This window comes from Arachis ipaensis, chromosome B1, assembly GCF_059453495.1.
Source record: "Arachis ipaensis isolate K30076 ecotype BB chromosome B1, ASM5945349v1, whole genome shotgun sequence".
NCBI lineage: Eukaryota > Viridiplantae > Streptophyta > Magnoliopsida > Fabales > Fabaceae > Arachis > Arachis ipaensis.
In genome coordinates this window covers 105,202,026-105,226,672 of record NC_142436.1, presented here as the reverse complement: position 1 = coordinate 105,226,672, position 24,647 = coordinate 105,202,026, and the positions used below count along the sequence as shown (strand labels likewise).

Sequence of the window (24,647 nt, the reverse complement as noted above, 5' to 3'; positions counted from 1 at the left end):
CAGGAAATAACCCTTTTGCCACCACAAGGTCCATTGCACGCAGGAAATAACATATCTACCACTGCAGGGATGTACGCCGACACACCTTCTGTATACAGGAAATAACCCCTCTGTCACTATAGAAATGGAACAGGTAGTCACGGTACTTCTGTAGCAGGAAATAACCCCTCTGCCTTACAGAAATAAAATATGGATCTTTACCGTAGGAAAGCGTTCTCAATGATCACACCATTATCTATCTGACTGCCTCACTGCAGCAGATGATCATACAAGTATATCTGGAGTTGCCTTAACGCAACAAATGAATAAACACATCTCTTGGGTTGCCTCAAGCAACAAATAAATATCTCTTGGGTTGCCTCAAGCAACAAATCATCACCTAATCATTCTCATTATCATCATTCATCATCATTCTCATTATTCATCATCATTTTCTCATTTTTATGCAGTACCTCTTTCTTTCTCTGTTCTATCATACTGTACAAACTTTACATCTTTCACTTTTACAACATCTTAATTCAAACCATTTCTCTTTATCACATTACTCTTTTCTCTTTGTCTTTTTACTTTGCTCTGATTACTCTTTTCTCTGTATCCCTTTATTCTACTCTGGTTACTCTGTTCTCTGTGTTTTTTTACTCTGCTCTGATTTCTCTGTTTAACGTATGTATTTAAAGCTTATGTAAATTTTGGTATGAATAGTTAGTCTGTCCCAAGTATAGGTTCATTAAGTCTATACTAAAACAGTTTAACTTTTCATATAATACCTAACCCTATTCACAATTCCAGGACTAACTATGTTGCCCTAGTTCGTCACTAGTCTCTGTCTGTTTTTATGTCATTAAAACTTTACAGACTTTTTTTTTTATTTTTATCTTTTCTTCAACATTTTATCTTTTATTTATCTTTGCCTCACTAATATGTTTTTACCAATCCCTAAGTGTTTTATGAAGGTAATTATGAGATCCTGAGTTTAAAGTTGTCTTTCTAAAGCTTTTACAGAAAACTGCCTTTTCCGTATTATTTTATTATTTTATTACTAAATTTTCGAAAATTACCCCACTTTAACTTTTAACCTTTAAAATTTACTTTTTACCACCAGTAACTTTTAATATTTCTACTTTAACCACCCTAACTTTCAAAAATTTCTAAATAACCCCCCAAACACCAAATTAATTAATTCCTTGCCCTTTTATGAATCAAAAAGGTTGGTGCACGAAATAGTGATCTCAGGCAACGGTGCCAGAAACTCTGTACGCACGTCTTAATAAATCGTTTTTCATTCACAACTTCGATACAACTAACCAGCAAGTGCACTGGGTCGTCCAAGTAATAAACCTTACGTGAGTAAGGGTCGATCTCACGGAGATTGTTGGTATGAAGCAAGCTATGGTCACCTTGTAAATCTCAGTTAGGCGGATATAAAATAGTTATGGAATTTTTGAACATAAATAATAAATAGATAGAAAATAAGGATAGAAACACTTATGTATATCATTGGTGAGAATTTCAGATAAGTGTATAGAGATGCTTTCGTTCCTCTGAACCTCTGCTTTCCTGCTGTCTTCATCCAATCAGTCTTACTCCTTTCCATGGCTGGCTTTATGTAAGGACATCACCGTTGTCAATGGCTACTTTTTATCCTCTCTGGAAAATGGTCCGATGCGCTGTCACTGCATGGATAATCGTATGGAGGCATCATCCTTGTCAATGGCTGCATCCCATCCTCTTGTGAAAATGGTCCAAATGCTCTGTCACAGCACGGCTAATCATCTGAGGTTTTCGATCATACTAGAATAGGATTCACCCTCCTTTTGCGTCTGTCACTACGCCCAGCACTCGCGAGTTTGAAGTTCGTCACAGTCATTCAATCCCAGAGTCCTACTCGGAATACCACAGACAAGGTTTAGACTTTCCGGACTCTCATGAATGCCGCCATCAATCTAGCTTTTACCACGAAGATTCTGATTAAGAGATCCAAGAGATACTCATTCAATCTAAGGTAGAACAGAAGTGGTTGTCAGGCACGCGTTCATAGGTAATGATGATGATTGTCACGTTCTTCACATTCAGGTTGAAGTGCGAATGAATATCTTAGAAGCGGAATAAGTTGAATTGAATAGAAAGACAGTAGTACTTTGCATTAATCTTTGAGGAACAGCAGAGCTCCACACCTTAATCTATGGAGTGCAGAAACTCTACCGTATGAAAATACATAAATGATAATGGTCCAGGCATGGCCGAATGGTCAGCCCCCATGAAAGTCTAACATAGCATAAAACTGATCAAAGATTTCTAATACAATAGTAAAAAGTCCTATTTATACTAAACTAGTTACTAGGGTTTACAGAAGTAAGTAATTGATGCATAAATCCACTTCCAGGGCCCACTTGGTGTGTGCTTGGGCTGAGCTTGAATGTTACACGTGTAGAGGTCAATCTTGGAGTTAAACGCCAGTTTGTAACGTATTTCTGGCATTCAACTCTGGCTTGTGACGTGTTTCTGGCGTTTAACTCCAGACAGCAGCGTAGAACTGGCGTTCAACGCCCTTTTACGTCATCTAAACTCTGCCAAAGTATGGACTATTATATATTGATGGAAAGCCCTGGATGTCTACTTTTCAACGCAATTAGAAGCGCACCATTTTGATTCATGTAGCTCCAGAAAATCCACTTTGAGTGCAGAGAGGTCAGAATCCAACAACATCAGCAGTCCTTCTTCAACCTCTGAATCTGATTTTTGCTCAAGTCCCTCAATTTCAGGCAGAAAATACCTGAAATCATAGAAAAACACACAAACTCATAGTAAAGTCCAGAAATGTGAATTTAACATAAAAACTAATGAAAACATCCCTAAAAGTAACTAGATTCTACTAAAAACATACTAAAAATAATGCCAAAAAGCGTATAAATTATCCGCTCATCACAACACCAAACTTAAATTGTTGCTTGTTCCCAAGAAACTGAAAATCAAATAGGATAAAAAGAAGAGAATATACTATAAATTCCAAACTATCAATGAAATATAGCTCCAATAAAATGAGCGGGACTTGTAGCTTTTTGCCTCTTGAATAGTTTTGGTATCTTACTTTATCCATTGAAGTTCAGAATGATTGGCATCTATAGGAACTCAGAGTTCAGATAGTGTTATTGATTCTCCTAGTTCAGTATGATGATTCTTGAATACATCTATTTTATGAGTCTTGGCCGTGGCCCTAAGCACTTTATTTTCCAGTATTACCACCGGATACATAAATGCCACAGACACATAATTGGGTGAACCTTTTCAGAATGTGACTCAGCTTTGCTAAAGTCCCCAATTAGAGGTGTCCAGGGTTCTTAAGCACACTCTTCTGTTGCTTTGGACCTTGACTTTAACCGCTCAGTCTCAAGTTTTCACTTGACACCTTCACGCCACAAGCACATGGTTAGGGACAGCTTGGTTTAACCGCTTAGGCCAGGATTTTATTCCTTTAGGCCCTCCTATCCATTGATGCTCAAAGCCTTGGGATCCTTTTTATTTACCCTTGCCTTTTGGTTTTAAGGGTTATTGGCTTTTTGCTCTTGCCTCTTGGTTTTAAGAGCTTTTGGCTTTTTCTGCTTGCTTTTTCTTTTTAATTTTTTTCGCCTATATTTTTTTTTCTGCAAGCTTTGTTCTTTGCTGCTTTTTCTTGCTTCAAGAATCATTTTTATGATTTTTCAGATTACCAAATAACATGTCTCCTTATCATCATTCTTTCAAGAGCCAACATATTTAACATTCTTAAACAACTTCAAAAGACATATGCACTGTTCAAGCATTCATTCAGAAAACAAGAAGCATTGTCACCACATCAATATAATTAAACTAAGTTCAAGGATAAATTCGAAACTCATGTACTTCTTGTTCTTTTGAATTAAAACAGTTTTCATTTAAGAGAGGTGATGGGTTCATAGGACATTCATAACTTTAAGACATAGTTACTAACTACTAATGATCATGTAATAAGACACAAACATGGATAAGCACTTAACATTAAGAAAATGAAAAACAGAAAATAAGAACAAGGAATGAGTCCACCTTAGTGATGGTGGCGTTTCCTTCTTGAGGAACCAATGATGTCCTTGAGCTCTTCTATGTCTCTTCCTTGTCTTTGTTGCTCCTCCCTCATTGCTTTTTGATCTTCTCTTATTTCATGAAGGATGATGGAGTGCTCTTGATGTTCCACCCTTAATTGTCCCATGTTGGAACTTAATTCTCCTAGGGAGGTGTTGATTTGCTCCCAATAGTTTTGTGGAGGAAAATGCATTTGAGGCATCTCCGGGATCTCATGGTGATGAGCTTCATGCGTCTCTTGAGATCCATGAATGGGCTCTCTTGCTTGCTCCATCCTTTTTTTAGTGATGGGCTTCTCTTCCTCAATGGGAATGTCTCCTTCTATGAAAGCTCCAGCTGAGTAACATAGATGGCAAATAAGATGAGGAAAAGCTAGCCTTGCCCCAGGAGAGGGCTTTTTGGCTATTTTGTAGAATTCAAGGGAGATGATTTCATGAACTTCTACTTCCTCTCCAATCATGATGCTATGAATCATGATGGCCCGATCCACAGTAACTTCAGATCGGTTGCTAGTGGGGATGATGGAGCGTTGAATGAATTCCAACCATCCTCTAGCCACAGGCTTGAGGTCCAGTCTTCTTAATTGAACTGGCTTGCCTTTGGAGTCAATCTTCCATTGAGCTCCTTCCACACACATGTCCATGAGGACTTGGTCCAACCTTTGATTAGAGTTGACCCTTCTAGTGTAGGGGCATGCATCTCCTTGCATCATAGGCAAGTTAAATGCCAACCTCACATTTTCCGGACTAAAATCTAAGCATTTCCCCCGAACCATTGTAATATAATTCTTTGGGTTTGGGTTCTTACTTTGATCATGGTTCCTAGTGATCCATGCATTGGCATAGAACTCTTGAACCATTAGGATGCCGACTTGTTGGATGGGGTTTGTTAGAACTTCCCAACCTCTTTTTTGGATTTCATGTCGGATCTCTGGATACTCATTCTTCTTGAGCTTGAAAGGGACCTCGGGGATCACCTTCTTCTTGGCCACAATTTCATAGAAGTGGTCTTGATGGGCTTTGGAGATGAATCTTTCCATCTCCCATGACTCGGAGGTGGAAGCTTTTGTCTTCCCTTTCCCTTTTCTAGAGGATTCTCCGGTCTTGGGTGCCATCAATGGTAATGGAAAAACAAAAAGCTTATGTTTTTACCATACCAAATTGCTCGCCCTCGAGCAAGAGAAGAAAGAATAGATGAAGAAGAAGAAGAAAATATGGAGGAGAGGGGGGAGGGGTGTATTCGGCCAAGAAGGGGGAAGAGAGGGTTGTGTTGTGTGAAAATGAAGAAGAATGGAGGGCTTTATATAGGGAAGGGAGGGGGGGTAAGGTTCGGCCATAAGGGTGGGTTTTGGGTGGGAAATTGATTTTGAATTTTGAAGGTAGGTGGGGTTTATGAGGTAGGTTTATGGGGAAGAGTGGATGGATGTGAGTGGTGAAGTGGTGATAGGGAAGAGAGATTGAGGTGATTGGTGAAGAGTTTTGGGGAAGAGTGTTTATGGGATTGTGTGAAAGAGGGGTGAGAAGAAGTGAGTGGAGGTAGGTGGAGATCCTGTGGGGTCCACAGATCCTGAGGTGATCCTATGGGGTCCTCAGATCCTGAGGTGTTCAAGGATTTACAACCTTGCACCAAATTAGGCATGCAAAATGCCCTTGCACACAACTCTGGGCATTCAGCGCCAGATTGGTGCTTGTTCTGGGCGTTGAACGCCCATTTGTTGCCTATTTCTGGCGTTGAACGCCAGAACCATGCTTGTTCTGGGCGTTCAGCGCCAGCTCTTCTCCAGGGTGCAATTCTGGCGTTCAAACGCCCAGATGCTGCCCATTTTGGGCGTTCAGCGCCAGAACCATGCTCTGTTCTGGCGTTGAACGCCAGCCAGATGCTTCTTACTGGCGTTTAAACGCCAGTAAGGTCTCCCTCCAGGGTGTGATTTTTCTTCTGCTATTTTTGATTCCGTTTTCAATTTTTATATTTATTTTGTGACTCCACATGATCATGAACCTAATAAAACATGAAAGAACAAGTAAAATAAAATTAGATAAATAAAAATTGGGTTGCCTCCCAACAAGCGCTTCTTTAATGTCAATAGCTTGACAGTGGGCTCTCATGGAGCCTCACAGATGTTCAGAGCATTGTTAAGACTTCCCAACACCAAACTTAGAGTTTGGATATGGGAGTTCAACACCAAACTTAGAGTTTGGTTGTGGCCACCCAACACCAAACTTAGAGTTTGATTGTGGGGGCTCTGGTTGACTCTGTTTTGAGAGAAGCTTACTGTGCCTCTTTTCCATGTTTACAGAAGGGTAACCTTGAGTTGTAAACACAAGGGAGTCCTCATTCAATTGAAGGACTAATTCACCTCTGTCAACATCAATCATAGCTCTTGCTGTGGCTAGGAAAGGTCTTCCAAGGATGATGGATTCATCCTCATCCTTCCCAGTATCAAGGATTATGAAATCAGCAGGGATGTAAAGGCCTTCAACCTTTACTAACACGTCCTCTACTTGTCCATAAGCCTGTTTTCTTGAATTGTCTGCCATCTCTAATGAGATTTTAGCAGCTTGTACCCCAAAGATTCCCAGTTTCTCTATTACAGAGAGGGGAATGAGGTTTATCCCTGAACCAAGGTCACACAGAGCCTTTTCAAAGATCATGTTGCCTATGGTACAAGGTATTACGAACTTTCCAGGATCCTGTTTCTTCTGAGGCAATGTCAGTTGATCCAGATCACTTAGTTCATTGGTGAACAAGGGAGGTTCATCTTCCCAAGTCTCAATACCAAATAATTTGGCATTCAGCTTCATGATTGCACCAAGGTACTTGGTAACTTGCTCTTCAGTAACATCCTTATTCTCTTCAGAAGATGAATACTCGTCAGAGCTCATTGATGCACGGAAATCTTGTCTCACAACAAATCTCCCTTCGGCAAGTGTACCGAATTTGTCGTCAAGTAAAAACTCACAATAGAGTGAGGTCAAATCCCACAGGGATTGATTGATCAAGCAACTTTAATTAGAAGAATGTTCTAGTTGAGCAAATCCAGGATTTGGGTTAAGAGTTCCAGAAAATAAAATGGCGGGAATGTAAATAACAGAAAAGTAAATGCTAGAATTAAAGGACTTGAAGTAAATGACTGAAAATAAATTGCAGAATTGTAAATGGGAATAGGGGATTTGCTAATAAAAGTAAATGGCAGAAATTAAAGAGAATGGGTAAGATCAGAGATGGGGAGTTCATTGGGCTTAGGAGATGTTGCAATTCTCCGGATCAATTTCATTTTCATCTCTTTCTCAATCAATGCACTCATTGATCTCCTTGGCAATCTTAAGTGATTGAATTACAATGTCTTGCAATTCAATCTCTCAAATCTTGATCAATAGCCAATTCCTTGGTCAATTGCTCATGAGAAGAGATGAAGTATGGTCACTGATTATACCACATGCATTTCCCAAATCAAGTATTGAGAGGGTTATAGTCACATACCCATCCAAACCCAATTTGGTCCAGCATGAGAAAGCATTTCTAGCTTGATCTCTTCATTCCTCTTTCAAGGTTCAAAAGAGATCCAAGTTTGAATAGCTTCTTTTCCAAGATTACTACTCAATTGGATGAAGATCGAAAGCTTTCAAGTAAAACCAAGAGAAAAGATAGAAGAAGAATAATGAAGATTAGTATTGATCCATCAAATTACAACAGAGCTCCCTAACCCAATGAAAGGGGTTTAGTTGTTCATAGCTCTAGAAAATGAAAACAAAGATGGAGAATACATCCTAGAACCAGAAATTGCAGAGAAAGTAAAATACAGAGAGTAGTTCTCTTTTTCCAACTTCCAGCCCCCTTAACAATTCAAACCTACTCCTATATATACTACTTCTCTCAGCTTCTAGTTGGCTCTTCAAGTCTTGGGCCTTTGGATCTTGAGTTTGAAGCAGTTATCTTCTTCATTTGGGCTTGGCTTTACTTGCAGAGAGAAAATGTGAAGTGGGTAGAGACTTTAGCTTAGGACGTTAGGGGTGTTAACGTTTAGTGAAAATATAAGTTCGAGAACGTTAGTGACAATCAACTTTCTCACTAACGTTACTAAGTAAAAGCCACGTTAACTTCAACGTTAGTGGCATAAACGTTGCCTCTAAGTCTTTAGCACACGTTATTGAGACTTAACATTTCCAATAACTTTGAAAAGCCCGCTTTGTTCCCACGTTAGAACCCACGTGGCTCTTTAACGTGGGCTTGCCATCCTTCGAGAACGTTAGTGACACTCAACATTGTCACTAACGTTCCAAGGTGCCCCTATGCCTCACGTTAGAGTCCACGTTAACTAGGTTAACGTGGCTTCTAACGTGGCCATGCTTAGCCATCCCCAACGTTAGTGACAATGTTGAGTGTCACTAACGTTGGCCATTCTTTCACTCATCAACGTTAACTTCCACGTTAACTAGGTTAACGTGGAAGTTAACGTGGCTCCTTGGGGGGTTGTGTGGTTGCTTCCAACGTTAGTGACAATGTTGGGTGTCACTAACGTTGTCGACCATGCTTGCTTCTTACGTTAGCTCCCACGTTAACTAAGTTAACGTGGGAGTTAACGTGGTATATTTCTCCTTAGGCCAACGTTAGTGACAATGTTGAATGTCACTAACGTTGGCGCTTCTCCCCCTTTCTAACGTTAAAGGCCACGTTAACTAAGTTAACGTGGACTCTAACGTGGCCACTTATGTGCATTTGCCAACGTTAGTGACAATGTTAAGTGTCACTAACGTTGGCTCAACTTCCCTTCTCCACGTTAGAGTTCACGTTAACTTAGTTAACGTGACTCTTAACGTGGTTAATGATGGCTTTGAGAGCGTTATTGGCAATCACTTTTCTCATTAACTTTGCAAGTTACCTCCCATTCCTTGCTTCCTTTGGTCCTGAAATCAAGCAATAGAGTGCATCAAAGTTCTAGTCCAAGTCATGGGTAATGCAACATACAATTTGTCACTAAACTCATGCAAAATCCTCATGAAATAATGTAAAATGCACAATGTATGCTTGAATCAAGGTGTAAGTGAATATCTACCCAAAACTAGCTTATTTCCTAAGGAAATGCATGAAACTAACCTAAAAACAGTAAAGAAAAGGTCAGTGAAACTGGCCAAGATGCCCTAGCATCACTCATGAAGGGCATAAGGAGGTTCAATGGAATCTCTATGGTCTTTAGATGAATCTCAGATTCCTTTGGTTCCTCAAAGGGAAACTCCTTATTGATCACTGGACGTCCCAGGAGGTCTTCCTCACTGGGATTTACGTCCTCCCTTTCCTCTCCAGGTTCGGCCATGTTGACTATGTCAATGGCCTTGCACTCTCCTTTTGGATTTTCTTCTGTATTGCTTGGGAGAGTACTAGGAGGGATTTCAGTGATCCTTTTACTCAGCTGGCCCACTTGTGCCTCCAAATTTCTAATGGAGGACCTTGTTTCATTCATGAAACTTACAGTGGCCTTAGATAGATCAGAGACTAAGTTTGCTAAATTAGAGGTATTTTGTTCAAAGTTTTCTGTCTGTTGCTGAGTGGATGATGGAAAAGGTTTACTATTGTTAAACCTATTTCTTCCACCATTATTAAAGCCTTGTTGAGGCTTTTGTTGATCCTTCCATGAGAGATTTGGGTGATTTCTCCATGAGGGGTTATAGGTGTTTCCATAAGGTTCACCCATGTAATTCACCTCTGCTATTGCAGGGTTTTCAGGATCATAAGCTTCTTCTTCAGAAGATGCCTCTTGAGTACTGTTGGATGCAGCTTGCATTCCATTCAGACTCTGAGAAATCATATTGACTTGCTGAGTCAATATTTTATTCTGAGCCAGTATGGTATTCAGAGTATCAATGAGTTCTTGAGCTTCTGCAGGCATTTTCTTTAGGTGAATGGATCCACCTGCAGAAGTATCCAATGACATTTTAGCCAATTCAGATAGACCATCACAGAATATATCCAGGATGGTCCATTCTGAAAGCATGTCAGAAGGACACTTTTTGGTCAGTTCTTTGTATCTCTCCCAAGCTTCATAGAGGGATTCACCTTCTTTCTGTCTGAAGGTTTGAACATCCACTCTAAGCTTACTCAGCTTTTGAGGAGGAAAGAACTTGGCTAAGAAAGCCTTGACCAGCTTATCCGAAGAGTTCAGGCTATCCTTAGGTTGAGAGTCCAACCATATTCTAGCTCTGTCTCTCACAGCAAAAGGGAAAAGCATGAGCCTGTAGACTTCAGGATCTACTCCATTAGTCTTAACAGTATCACATATCTGCAAGAATTCAGTTAAGAACTGAAAAAGGATCTTCAGATGGAAGTCCATGAAATAACTTGCAGTTCTGCTGCATCAGAGAAACTAATTGAGGTTTAAGCTCAAAATTGTTTGCGCCAATGGCAGGAATGGAGATGCTTCTTCCATGTAAATTGGAATTAGATGCAGTAAAGTCACCAAGCATCCTCCTTGCATTATTATTATTTTCGGCTGCCATCTCCTCTTCTTGTTCAAAAATTTCTGAAAGGTGCTTGCTGGATTGTTGTAATTTAGCTTCTCTTAGTTTCCTCTTCAGAGTCCTTTCAGGTTCTGGATCTGCTTCTACAAGAATGTTCTTGTCCTTGCTCCTGCTCATATGAAAAAGAGGGACAGAAAAATAATAATAATAGGGGTCTTTTTTACCACAGTATAGAGGTCCCTGTGTGAGTAGAAGAAAAGAAGAAGAAAAAAATTCGAACACAGATGGAAGAGGGGGTTCGAATTTGGGTGAGATGAAGTGTTAGTAAATGAATAAATAAATAGAAGGAGATGAGAGAGAAGGATAATTTTCGAAAATAATTTTTGAATAAGAGTTAGTGATTTTTGAAAATAGTTTTTGAAAAAGGTTAGTAATTTTTCAAAAATTAAAATAATTAGTTAATTAAAAAGAAATTTTGAAAAAGAGGGAAGATATTTTCAAAAATTAGAGAGATAGAGTTAGTTAGGTAGTTTTGAAAAAGATAAGAAACAAACAAAAAGTTAGTTAGTTAGTTGAAACAAATTTGAAAATCAATTTTGAAAAGATAAGAAGATAAGAAGTTAGAAAGGATATTTTAAAATCAAATTTTTGAAAAAGATAAGATAAAGAGATATTTTTGAAAAGATATGATTAAAATTAGTTTTGAAAAATATTTGATTTTTAAAATCACAATTAATGACTTGATTCACAAGAAATCACAAGATATGATTCTAGAACTTAAAGTTTGAATCTTTCTTAGCAAGCAAGTAACAAACTTGAAATTTTTGAATCAAAACATTAATTGATGATGTTATTTTCGAAAATATGGAGATAAAGATAAGACAAAGATTTTTGAAAAATATTTTTGGAATTTTCGAAAATAGATAAGAAAAATGAAAAAGATTTGATTTTTGAAAAAGATTTTGAAAAGATAAGATTTTTAAATTGAAAATTTGATTTGACTCATAAGAAACAACTAGTTTTTAAAAAGTTTTGAAAAAGTCAACTCAAATTTTCGAAATTTATGAGTGAAAAAGGGAAAGATATTTTTTTTATTTTTGAATTTTTAATGATGAGAGGGAAAAACATGAAAAAGACTCAATGCATGAAAATTTTGGATCAAAACAATGAATGCATGCAAGAATGCTATGAATGTCAAGATGAACACCAAGAACACTTTGAATGTCAAGATGAACATCAAGAACTTATTTTTGAAAAATTTTTAATGCAAAGAAAACATGCAAGACACCAAACTTAAAAATTTTTCATGTATAGACACTATGAATACAAGAATGCATATGAAAAACAAGAAAAGACACAAAACATGAAAACATCAAGATCAAACAAGAAGACTTACCAAGAACAACTTGAAGATCATGAAGAACACTATGAATGCATGAATTTTTCGAAAAATGCAAGATGAATATGCAATTGACACCAAACTTTCAACTTGACTCAAGACTCAAACAAGAAACATGAAATATTTTTGATTTTTATGATTTTTTTATTTTTTTGGATTTTTGTATAATTTTTTTTTTCGAAAAAACATATAGGAAAAAGAAAATAAGGATTTCAAAATTTTTTTATATGAATTCCAGGAATCTTGTATTCTTAGTCTAAAGCTCCAATCCGAGGGTTAGGCATGGCTTAATAGCTAGCCAAGCTTTAGTATGTAACTCAGACATGCCACGACAGACATTCCAATTAACTTGCCTCTATGCTGATGGTTGGAAGCCTCTATCCAAATGAATTAGACATGGCTTTACAGCCAGCTAGGCTTCAACATGCTTCATGAAACTCTAGAATTCATTCTTAAAAATTCTGAAGAAAAATATATTTTTGAAAAGATTTATTTTTTTTTTCGAAAACAGATGAGAAATTTTTGAAAGGTTTTTGAAAAATTTTTGAAAATAAAACAAAAAGAAAATTACCTAATCTGAGCAACAAGATGAACCGTCAGTTGTTCAAACTCGAACAATCCCCGGCAACGGCGCCAAACACTTGGTGCACGAAATTATGATCTCAGGAAACGGCGCCAGAAACTCTGTACGCACGTCTTAATAAATCGTTTTTCATTCACAACTTCGATACAACTAACCAGCAAGTGCACTGGGTCGTCCAAGTAATAAACCTTACGTGAGTAAGGGTCGATCCCACGGAGATTGTTGGTATGAAGCAAGCTATGGTCACCTTGTAAATCTCAGTCAGGCGGATATAAAATAGTTATGGAGTTTTCGAACATAAATAATAAATAGATAGAAAATAAGGATAGAAACACTTATGTATATCATTGGTGAGAATTTCAGATAAGTGTATAGAGATGCTTTCGTTCCCCTGAACCTCTGTTTTCCTGCTGTCTTCATCCAATCAGTCTTACTCCTTTCCATGGCTGGCTTTATGTAAGGACATCACCGTTGTCAATGGCTACTTTTTATCCTCTCTGGAAAATGGTCCGATGCGCTATCACTGCATGGCTAATCGTCTGGAGGCATCACCCTTGTCAATGGCTGCATCCCATCCTCTTGTGAAAATGGTCCAAATGCTCTGTCACAGCACGGCTAATCATCTGAGGTTCTCGATCATACTGGAATAGGATTCACCCTCCTTTTGCGTCTGTCACTACGCCCAGCACTCGCGAGTTTGAAGTTCGTCACAGTCATTCAATCTCAGAGTCCTACTCGGAATACCACAGACAAGGTTTAGACTTTCTGGACTCTCATGAATGCCGCCATCAATCTAGCTTATACCACGAAGATTCTGATTAAGAGATCCAAGAGACACTCATTCAATCTAAGGTAGAACGGAAGTGGTTGTCAGGCACGCATTCATAGGGAATGATGATGATTGTCACGTTCATCACATTCAGGTTGAAGTGCGAATGAATATCTTAGAAGCGGAATAAGTTGAATTGAATAGAAAAATAGTAGTACTTTGCATTAATCTTTGAGGAACAGCAGAGCTCCACACCTTAATCTATGGAGTGCAGAAACTCTACCGTATGAAAATACATAAGTGATAATGGTCCAGGCATGGCCGAATGGTCAGCCCCCATGAAAGTCTAACATAGCATAAAATTGATCAAAGATTTCTAATACAATAGTAAAAAGTCCTATTTATACTAAACTAGTTACTAGGGTTTACAGAAGTAAGTAATTGATGCATAAATCCACTTCCAGGGCCCACTTGGTGTGTGCTTGGGCTGAGCTTGAATGTTACACATGTAGAGGTCAATCTTGGAGTTGAACGCCAGTTTGTAACGTATTTCTGGCGTTCAACTCTGGCTTGTGACGTGTTTCTGGCGTTTAACTCCAGACAGCAGCGTAGAACTGGCATTCAATGCCCTTTTACATCGTCTAAACTCTGCCAAAATATGAACTATTATATATTGATGGAAAGCCCTGGATGTCTACTTTCCAACGCAATTAGAAGCGCGCCATTTTGAGTTCTGTAGCTCCAGAAAATCCACTTTGAGTGCAGAGAGGTCAGAATCCAACAACATAAGCAGTCCTTCTTCAACCTCTGAATCTGATTTTGGCTCAAGTCCCTCAATTTCAAGCAGAAAATACCTGAAATCACAGAAAAACACACAAACTCATAGTAAAGTCCAGAAATGTGAATTTAACATAAAAACTAATGAAAACATCCCTAAAAGTAACTAGATTCTACTAAAAATATACTAAAAACAATGCCAAAAAGCGTATAAATTATCCGCTCATCAAAGGTGTTCTTCATTGTTCTTCATCACACTCAAAGTGTTCTTCATGTTCTTCATAAATTCTTCAGATTCCTTCTCTGTTTTTACCCGTTTTTCAGTCTTTTCAACAATCGATTTTTACTATAATTCATAATAAATTAGCAGCCACTAAAACCCCATCTTTTCTACATGATTTCAACACAAATTGAACCTCAATTTAGGCTTAGGGTTTCATTTTTTCCAGCTGCCCAAGAACATGAACTTTAAAGCTTGAATTTCATCAAATTTCATCAAAATTTCACCAAATTTTCACCAAGAATCAATCATATAAGCAACCAATTTTTAGCACAGCCAATTTATACAACATTCACATAACTCAAACAAAAATTAGCATGATTAATTTCGTGACATCCTACCTGGTTTTGCTGCTCCTAATTCGGTTAAACTTTCAGGTGGTCCTTAAGCACTTTTTCCTCCTAAATCACATCAAGAACAACTTTAAATCCAAAAATTCTCAACTGACCAAATGTCACTCAGTATGTTAGGAAGAGATATCTCATCTTAGACTTACTGGAAATTCACGTTTCTTGGCCCTCAAGTCAAGTTAAGCATGATTCCTAAGGAAGAACATCAAGAAAGCACATGTTTTGCATGGTTTTCCTTGAAAACCGAATTGAAATGGGAGAGAGACAGCCATCTCACCTTATTTCCAGCCTTGATAAGTCACATGGTTATGTAGAGGAAGAAGAGAGGATCATTTTGGTGAAATCGGAGTTTGGATTTGAGTTTTGGTTCAGAAGAAATCAAGCTTTGAAGATTAAGTGTTCATGAAGTTTTCTCTCTTTTCTCTCTTGTTATTTTCGGCCAAAATGATGAAATGAGACAGCCTTGGAGGTCTTGGGGGTGTAAGGTGAGTTGTGATTGGTTGGCTTGGAGGTGGATTAAAATAATATTAAAATATCTCTGGTGTACAACTACTAAAACTAGGTGTATCAGAACACTCGTAAAAACATCTCTAAAAATTATTTTTTAAGCTACTAGCATAAATGACACTAGTAACATATTTATTATGATAATAGTACATGTATAATGAGGCCTTAGCATTGCTAAATTCATCAGAGAGTGTTGGTGCTAAGCTGTACCAGTAAACCGTAAACCCAGTTAAACCGATTTTCTGTTTTTAACTAAAACTGACTAGGTAATCTTATAATATTATTCAAGAAGCTTCTAATACTAATATAATGATAATATCATCCTATTATCTCTCTTCTCTCATAAATCAAGTCCGGTTCGTCAAACTGAGACTATTTAAAAAAAAAACCAAATCAAAACTTCTAACTGATACGGTTCGAAAACCAGGTTCTTCGTGACCGCGTTATCGAGCTTGTCTTGGAAAAGGTTCTAACTTAAAGATCACATAATGACAATGAGGATTGAGATACTTGATGATATATCAAAGGTTTTCCCCTTACTGATCTTCCGGAGAAATTCGTACTTTCAGAAAAGATTTGCGTTCTCGAAAACCGGGGTTGTTACACACGCGCACACGCGCCAATACTCTTACATGGCCCACTTAAAGACAAAACGCTGGGGGCGATTTCTAAGCTGCCCAGGCCCAATTCCAACTTGTTTCTGAGTGTATTTCATGCGGAATTGAAGTCCAAGCAAGGGGGGAGCAATTGTTTGAAGTGTTAGCATCATGTAGTTTAGTTTCTAGAGAGAGAAGCTCCCTCTTCTCTCTAGAATTAGGATTAGAATTTCTTAGATCTAGGTTTAATTCATGCTTTGATTTACTTTTCCTTTACAATTTCTTGTTCCTCTACTCTTTCTCTCTCTAATTTTGTATTTCATTCTTGTAATTATTTACTTTGTTGTTGATGCACTCTTTCTTCTTCTATTTTCCTTTAATGCAATTTATGATTCATGTTATTTTATTATTGATTTGCTTTATTGTTGTTTAATTCCTTGAAATTGAGTAGTGTAATTACATTCCTTACAATTTACTATGCTTTCCTTTTATGCCTTCAAAGTGTTTGACAAAATGCTTGGTTGGATTTTAGTGTAGATTTAGTGTTCTTGGCTTTGGTAGAGTAATTAGTGATGCTTGAGTTATCTAATTCCCGTGTTGATTGATAATTAGACGTTGCTAATTGATTTGGATACCACTAAAGCTAGTCTTTCCCTTGGGAGTTGGCTAGGACTTGTGGAATCAAATTAATTCATCTACTTGACTTTCCTCCATGGTTAGAGGTTAACTAAGTGGTAGCAATGGATAATTGTGGTCACAATTGAGAAGGATAACTAGGATAGGACTTCTAATTCTCATTCTTTGTCAAAAGCTTTCTAGTTGTTAGTTTATTTTCATTGCCATTTACCTTTCATGCCTCTTATCAAAAACCCCAAAACATGCTCCATAACTAATAACAAGGCACTTTATTGTAATTCCTAGGGAGAACGACCCGAGATTCCAATACTTCGGTTTATAAATTTAGGGATTTGTACTAGTGACAAACACAATTTTTGTATGAAAGGACTATTGTTGGTTTAAAAACTATACTTTATAACGAGAATTCATTAGTGGAATTCTAGACCACACAAAAGTTTGATCATCAGTTGGCTTGGTTATTAATACCCTTAGCCCTTATGCTTATATTGGTTTTCTTGGGAATTTATTTATTTTGACCAAGTAATTGCATTCATTTAGATAGGTTGCATATAGATAGTTTGCATTGAATAAATGTTGATACCCTTTGCCTCTTTCTTGATTAAGCATGCAGACATGCTTGGTTTAAGTGTGGGATGATTTGATGCACCACTATTTTGTGGTATATTTTGTGCTTAATTTAGGTGGATTTCATCCACTTTTCCCACATTTATTCAATAAAATGGCATGGTTTCATAATTTTCTGCTAATTTGAGCTTAAGTGTGAAAACATGCTTTTTAGGCCCTTAATTGGTTAATTTTAATTCACCTTTGATTCCACTAGATGCCTTGATGTGTTTGTTGAGTGATTTTAGGTTCAAAAGGCTAGGAATAAATCAAAGGAATGAAGAGAAAAGCATGCAAAATGGAGAAACCATGGAAAATCAAGCATTTGGGATGCACCTATCAATGCGCATGCGCAGTAGACGCGCACGTGTGGAATATGGAGTCGCATGGCGACGCGTACGCGTACATGACGCGTACGCGTGTGATAAATCACTATTTTATGGTTTATGTTGTGCTAAATTGAGTGGTTTATATCAAGTCTTTGTACACTTATTCATACCATTTGCATGATTTTACAATTACTTCTTAATTCTGTTCTATGATTGAAAATTTACTTCCTAAGCCTTTAAATTATGTATTTTAATTTCCCTTTATACCATTCGATGCCGTGATCTATGTGTTACGTGTTTTCAGGCTTTATAAGGCAGGAATGGCTTAGAGGATGGAGAGGAAGCTTGCAAAAATGGATGGAACAGAAGAAACTAAGGACATGACCAGCGAGGAACGATGTGCGCTCGTACCTGACGCATGCGCGTGACTTGGCACATTACATGGCGACGCGTGCGTGTACCTGACGCGTACGCGTGACACGCGAAGATGACCAGCGGCGCGTACGCGTGACTGACGCGTACTGGTGTGGGAAATTGTGATTCACACTTTTCACAACTCCGCACCAACTAACCAGCAAGTGCAATGGTTCGTCCAAATAATCCCTTACGTGAGTAAAGGTCGATCCCACGAAGATTGTTAGCTTGAAGCAAGCTATGGTCATCCTTGTAAATCTCAGTCAGGCGAATTCAAATGGTTATGAGGTTTTGATAATTAAAATATAAATAAAACATAAAATAAAATAGAGATACTTATGTGATTCATTGGTGGGAATTTCAGATAAGCGTCTGGAGATGCTTTGTTGCTTCTGAATCTCTGCTTTCCTATTGCCTTCTTCCAACCATGCGTGCTCCCTTCCATGGCAAGCTGTATGATCCTCTCGGATGGAAAATACTAGGTACGATCTTTGCATGGCTAATCAACTGTCGGATTGCTAGTCTCGGATGAAAAATACCATGTATAGCTACCGCATGGCTAATCATCTGTCGGTTTCGACTAGCGTCGGAATAGGACCCTTGTCCTTTTGCACACTGTCACTGCGCCCAACATTCGCAGGTTTGAGGCTCGTCACAGTCATCCCTTCCCAGATCCTACTCGCAATACCACAGACAAGGTTTAGACTTTTTGGATCCCAGGAATGCTGCGAATTGGTTCTAGCCTATACTACGAAGATACTAATCTCACGGACTCGGTCCGTGTATTAGATACCCAAGAGATACGCACTCAAGCTGTCGTCCAATGACTACGTTAAGCTCAGATAGAACGGAAGTGGTTGTCAGGTACGCGTTCATAGAATTGAGAATAATGATGAGTGTCACGGATCATATCATTCTCCAGATTGAAGTATGAGTGAGTATCTTAGAAATAGAATCAAGCGTGATTGAATAGAAAATAGTAGTAATTGCATTAATTCATGAAGAACAGTAGAGCTCCACACCTTAATCTATGGGGTGTAAAACTCCACCGTAGAAAATACATAAGTGAAAATAGTCTAGGCATGGCCGTGAGGCCAGCCTCTCAAAACGTGAACAATAGTCCCTAGATCAAAAGTGATCAAAAGATGATAAAAGTCTATGAATACAATAGTAAAAAGTGCTAATTATACTAAACTAGTTACTAGGGTTTACAGAAAATAAGTAACTAAGTGCAGATAGTGTAGAAATCCACTTCTGGGGCCCACTTGGTATATGCTTGGGCTGAGAATTGAAGCTTTCACGTGCATAGGCTGTTCTTGGAGTTAAACGCCAGCTTGGGTGCCAGTTTGGGCGTTTAACTCCAATTCTGGGGCCAGTTATGGCGTTTTACGCCAGACAGGCTGGTTTTTAGCGCCGGTTTGGGTCATTAAATATCAGAAAAAGTATAGACTACTATATATTGCTGGAAAGCCCAAGATGTATACTTTTCAACGCAATTAAGAGCGCGCCAATTGGGTATCAGTAGCTCCAGGAAATCTACTTCGAGTGCAGGAGGGTCAGAATCCAACAGCATCTGCAGTCCTTTTTCAGCCTCTGAATCAGATTTATGCTCAGGTCCCTCAATTTCAGCCAGAAAATACCTGAAATCATAGAAAAACACACAAACTCATACAAAGTCCAGAAATGTTTGAAAAAAAACTAATAAAAATATAATAAAAAGTAACTAAATCATACTAAAAACTACCTAAAAATAATGCCAAAAAGGGTATAAATTATCCGCTCATCACAACACCAAAATTAAATTGTTGCTTGTCCCCAAGAAACTAAAAATAAAATAGGATAAAAAGAAGAGAAAATAAAATAAATTTCAAATATCAATGAAGCTCAGTTCCAATCAGATGAGCGGGGCTAGTGGCTTTTTGCTCTGAACAGTTTTGGCATCTCATTTTATCCTTTGAAGTTCAGAATGATTGGCATCTATAGGAATTTAGAATTCAGATAGTGTTATTGTTTCTCCTATTTCAGTATGTTGACCCTAAGCATTTTGTTTTTCAGTATTACCACCGGATACATAAATGCCACAGACACATATCTGGGTGAACATTTTCAGATTGTGACTCAGCTTTGCTAGAGTCCCCAGTTAGAGGTGACCAGAGCTCTTAAGCACACTCTTTTTGCTTTGGACCACGACTTTAACTGCTCAGTCTCAAGCTTTTCACTTGACACCTTCATGCCACAAGCACATGGTTAGGGACAGCTTGGTTTAGCCGCTTAGGCCAGGATTTTATTCCTTTGGGCCCTCCTATCCATTAATGCTCAAAGTCTTGGATCCTTTTTACCCTTGCCTTTTGGTTTAAAGGGTTATTGGCTTTTTCTGCTTGCTTTTTCTTTTTTTTTTCTTTTTTTCGTCATTTTTTTTCTGCAAGCTTTTCACTGCTTTTTCTTGCTTCAATAATCAATTTTATGATTTTTCAGATTATCAACAACATTTTTCCTTTTTCATTATTCTTTCAAGAGCCAACAATTTTAACATTCATAAATAACAAATTCAAAAATATGCACTGTTCAAGCATTCATTCAAAAAACAAAAAGTATTGCCACCACATCAAAATAATTAGATTATTTTCAAGATGTAATTCAAAATTCTTGTACTTCTTTTTCTTTCTCAGAAAACATTTTTTCATTTAAGAAAGGTGAAGGATTTATAGGACATTCATAGCTTTAAGACATAGACACTAGACACTAATGATCATGTAATAAAGACATAAACATAGATAAAACATAAAGCATAGAAATTGAAAAACAGAAAAATAAGAACAAGGAAATTAAAGAACGGGTCCACCTTAGTGATGGCAGCTAGTTCTTCCTTTTGAAGATCTTATGGGGTGCTTGAGCTCCTCTATATCTCTTCCTTGCCTTTGTTGCTCCTCTCTCATGGCCTTTTGGTCCTCTCTGATTTCATGTAGGATGATGGAGTGCTCTTGGTGCTCCATTCTTAGTTGCTCCATGCTAAAACTCAAATCTCCTAAAGAGGTGTTGAGTTGCTCCCAATAGTTTTGTGGAGGAAGGTGTATCCCTTGAGGCATCTCAGGGATTTCTTGATGAGTAATTTCCTCATGCTCTTGTTGAGGTCCATGAGTGGGCTCTCTTGTTTGCTCCATCCTCTTCTTAGTGATGGGCTTTTGAGATGAATCTCTCCATCTCCCATGACTCAGAGGTGGAAGCAATTGCCTTCCCTTTCCTCTTTCTAGAGGTTTCTCCGGCCTTAGGTACCATTAATAGTTATGGAAAAACAAAAAGCAGAGCTTTTTTCATACCAAACTTAGAAGGTTTGCTCATCCTCGAGCAAAAAGAAGGAAGAAATGAGGAGAAGAAGAAGAAATGGAGGAGATAGAAAGGAGGAGTGAATTTGGCCAAGAGGCTTGAGGTGTGTAAGATGTGTGAAATTGAAGGTGGTAATGAGGGGTATTTATAGGGTAAGAGAGAGAGAGAAGGCATGTATGAGGGGTTGGGTTTGGGAGGGAAATGTTTTTGAATTTGAATGGTGAGGTAGGTGGGGTTTTATGATGGATGGAAGTGAGTGGTGAAGAGATTATGAAGAAGATGGTAAGATTTGATAGGTGAAGGGTATTTGGGGAAGAGTGTTATGGAAAAGTGTGAAGAGGAGAGAAGAAGAGGTGGGGTAGGTGGGGATCCTGTGGGGTCAACAGATCCTGAGGTGTCAAGGAATTCTACTCCCTGCACCATTCTGGCGTGTAAACGCCCTCTATGTGCCAATTCTGGCATTTAACGCCAGCTCTGCTACCTTTCCTGGCGTTAAACGCTAGTCTGCTACCCCTTTCTGGCGTTTAACGCCAGTCAGACACCCTTTTTTGGCGTTAAACGTCAGTCTGTCTGCCATTTCTGGCATTTAACGCCAGCCAAACGCCAGAAACCCTTTTCTGGCGTTAAATGCCCAGAATACTTCCCATTCTACTGTTTAATGCCCAAAATGCTGCCAGACTGGGCGTTAAACGCCCATTCTGCTATCCTTACTGGCGTTTAAATGCAAGTAAGCCTGTCCTCCAGGGTATGCTATTTTTGATGCTATTTTTGATTCCGCTTTAATTCTATAGTTGTTTTTATGACTCCACATGATCATCAACCTAAAGAATACATAAAATAGCAATGGAAAATAAATAAATATAATTAAATAACATTGGGTTGCCTCCTAATAAGCACTTCTTTAATGTCAATAGCTTGACAGTGAGCTCTTAGAGAGCTTCACAGAGACTCAGAGCTTAATGGTGGCCTCCCAACACCAAACTTAGAAGTTGAGTATGGGGGCTCTGTTTGACTCTGTGTTGAGAGAAGCTTTTCATGCTTCCTCTCCATGGTTACAGAAGAAGATCCTTGAGCCTTAAACACAATGTAGTCCTCATTCAATTGAAGGACTAACTCTCCTCTGTCCACATCAATCACAGCTCTTACTGTGGCTAGGAAGGGTCTTCCAAGGATAATGGATTCATCTTCATCTTTCCCAGTGTATAGGATTATGAAATCAGCAGGGATGTATAGGCCTTCAACCTTCACTAAGACATCCTCTACAACTCCAAAAGCCTGTTTCCTTGATTTGTCTGCCAACTCTAATGAGAATTTAGCAGCTTGTACCTCAAAGATCCCTAGTTTCTCCATTACAGAGAGTGGCATGAGGTTTATTCCTGATCCCAAGTCACACAGAGCCTTCTTAAAGGTCATGGTGCCTATGGTACAAGGTATTAAGAACTTTCCGGGATCCGGTTTCTTCTGAGGTAACTTTAGTTTCCCCAAGGCATTCAATTCATTGATGAGCAATGGAGGTTCATCCTCCCAAGTCTCATTATCAAATAACTTGGCATTCAGTTTCATGATTGCTCCTAGATATTAAGCGACTTGCTCATCAATAATATCTTCATCCTCTTCAGAGGAAGAATACTTATAAGAGCTCATGAATGGAAACAATAAGTTAAGTGGAATCTCTATGGTCTCTGTATGAGCCTCAGATTCCTCTGGTTCCTCATTAGGGAACTTCTTAGTGGCCAGTAGACATCCATTGAGGTCTTCCTCACTGGAATTCACTGCCGTTCCCCTTTCTGTGCATTCGGCCACTTTGGGTATATTGATGGCCTTGCACTCTCTCTTTGGATTCTCTTCTGTATTGCTTGGGAGAGTACTAGGAGGGATTTCAGTAACTCTTTTACTCAGCTAACCCACTTGTGCCTCCAAATTTCTGATGGAGGACCTTGTTTCAGTCATGAAACTGAGAGTGGTCTTAGATAGATCAGAGACTATGGTTGCTAAGTCAGAGAGACTCTGCTTAGAATTCTCTGTCTGTTGCTCAGAAGATGATGGAAAAGGCTTGCTATTTCCAAACCTATTTCTCCCACCATTATTATTATTGAAGCCTTGATTATGCTTCTGCTAATCCTTCCATGAGAAATTAGGATGATTCCTCCATGAAGGATTATAGGTGTTTCCATAGGATTTTCCCATGTAATTCACCTCTTCCATTCCAGGATTCTCAGGGTCATAAGCTTCTCCTTCAGGGGAGTCTTCTTTAGTACTTCCTGATACAGCTTGCATTTCAGTCAGACTCTGAGAAATCATATTGACTTGCTGAGTCAATATTTTATTTTGAGCCAATATGGCATTCAGAGTATCAATCTCAAGAACTCCTTTCTTCTGTGTTGTCCTATTATTCACAGGATTTCTTTTAGAAGTGTACATGAACTGGTTATTTGCAACCATTTCAATGAGTTTTTGGGCTTCTGTAGGCGTCTTCTTCAGATGAAGAGATCCACCAGCAAAGTGATCCAATGACATCTTAGACAATTCAGACAGACCATCATAGAATATACATAGGATGTTCCCTTCTGAAAGCATGTCAGAAGGACACCTTCTAATCAATTGCTTGTATCTTTCCCAAGCTTCATAGAGGGATTCACCTTCCTTCTGTCTGAAGGTTTGGACTTCCACTCTAAGCTTGCTCAACTTTTGAGGTGGAAAGAATTTGGCCAAGAAAGCATTGACCAACTTTTCCCAAGAGTTCAAGCTTTCTTTAGATTGTGAGTCCAACTATGTCCTAACTCTATCTCTTACAGCAAAGGGGAAAAGCATAAGTCTGTAAACCTCAGGATTAACTCCATTGGTCTTAATAGTGTCATAGATTTGCAAGAATTCAGCTAAGAATTGATGAGGATCTTCCAATGGAAGTCCATGAAACTTGCAATTCTGCTGCATTGGAGAAACTAATTGAGGCTTAAGCTCAAAGTTGTTTGCTCTAATTGTAGGAATTGAGATGCTTCTTCTATAGAAGTCAGAAGTTGGTGTAGTAAAGTCACCAAGCACTTTCCTTGCATCTCCACCATTGTTGTTATTTTCGGCTGCCATGTCTTCTTCTTTTTCAAAAATTTCTGTAAGGTCCCCTCCAGAATGTTATGCTTTAGCTTCTCTTAGCTTCCTCTTCAGAGTCCTTTCAGGTTCAGGATCAGTTTCAACAAGAATGTCTTTATCCCTTTTTCTGCTCTTATGAAAAAGAAAAGAATAGAAAAGAAGAGGAATCCTCTATGTTACAGTATAGAGATTCCTTTATGTGAGTAAAAGAATAGAAGAATAAGGTAGAGATAGAATGAGAAGAATTCGAACACAGAGAGAGGGAGAGGGTTCGAATTATTAGAAGAGAAGTGTTAGTAAATAAATAAAATAAATAGAAAGAGATGAGAGAGAGAGAGAGTATTCGAATTTTAATTAAAAGAAAAGAAAAATATTTTTGTTTTTATTTTAATTATTAGCTAGAATTAAAAATTATTAAAAGAAATAAAATAAAATTAGAATTT

At 38.3% G+C, this 24,647-nt stretch overlaps 2 non-coding genes across 2 annotated transcripts; both read left to right on the top strand.

The window, feature by feature from the left end:
• The first annotated feature begins 10,078 nt into the window (after positions 1–10,078).
• Positions 10,079–10,186, top strand: LOC148577766 (small nucleolar RNA R71). The gene has a single exon (XR_015904629.1). It is a non-coding gene; the product is annotated as a small nucleolar RNA R71 (small nucleolar RNA).
• Positions 10,187–23,688: 13,502 nt separating this feature from the next.
• On the top strand, positions 23,689–23,796 carry LOC148577765 (small nucleolar RNA R71). Its single transcript, XR_015903925.1, has one exon. It is a non-coding gene; the product is annotated as a small nucleolar RNA R71 (small nucleolar RNA).
• Positions 23,797–24,647: the final 851 nt, after the last annotated feature.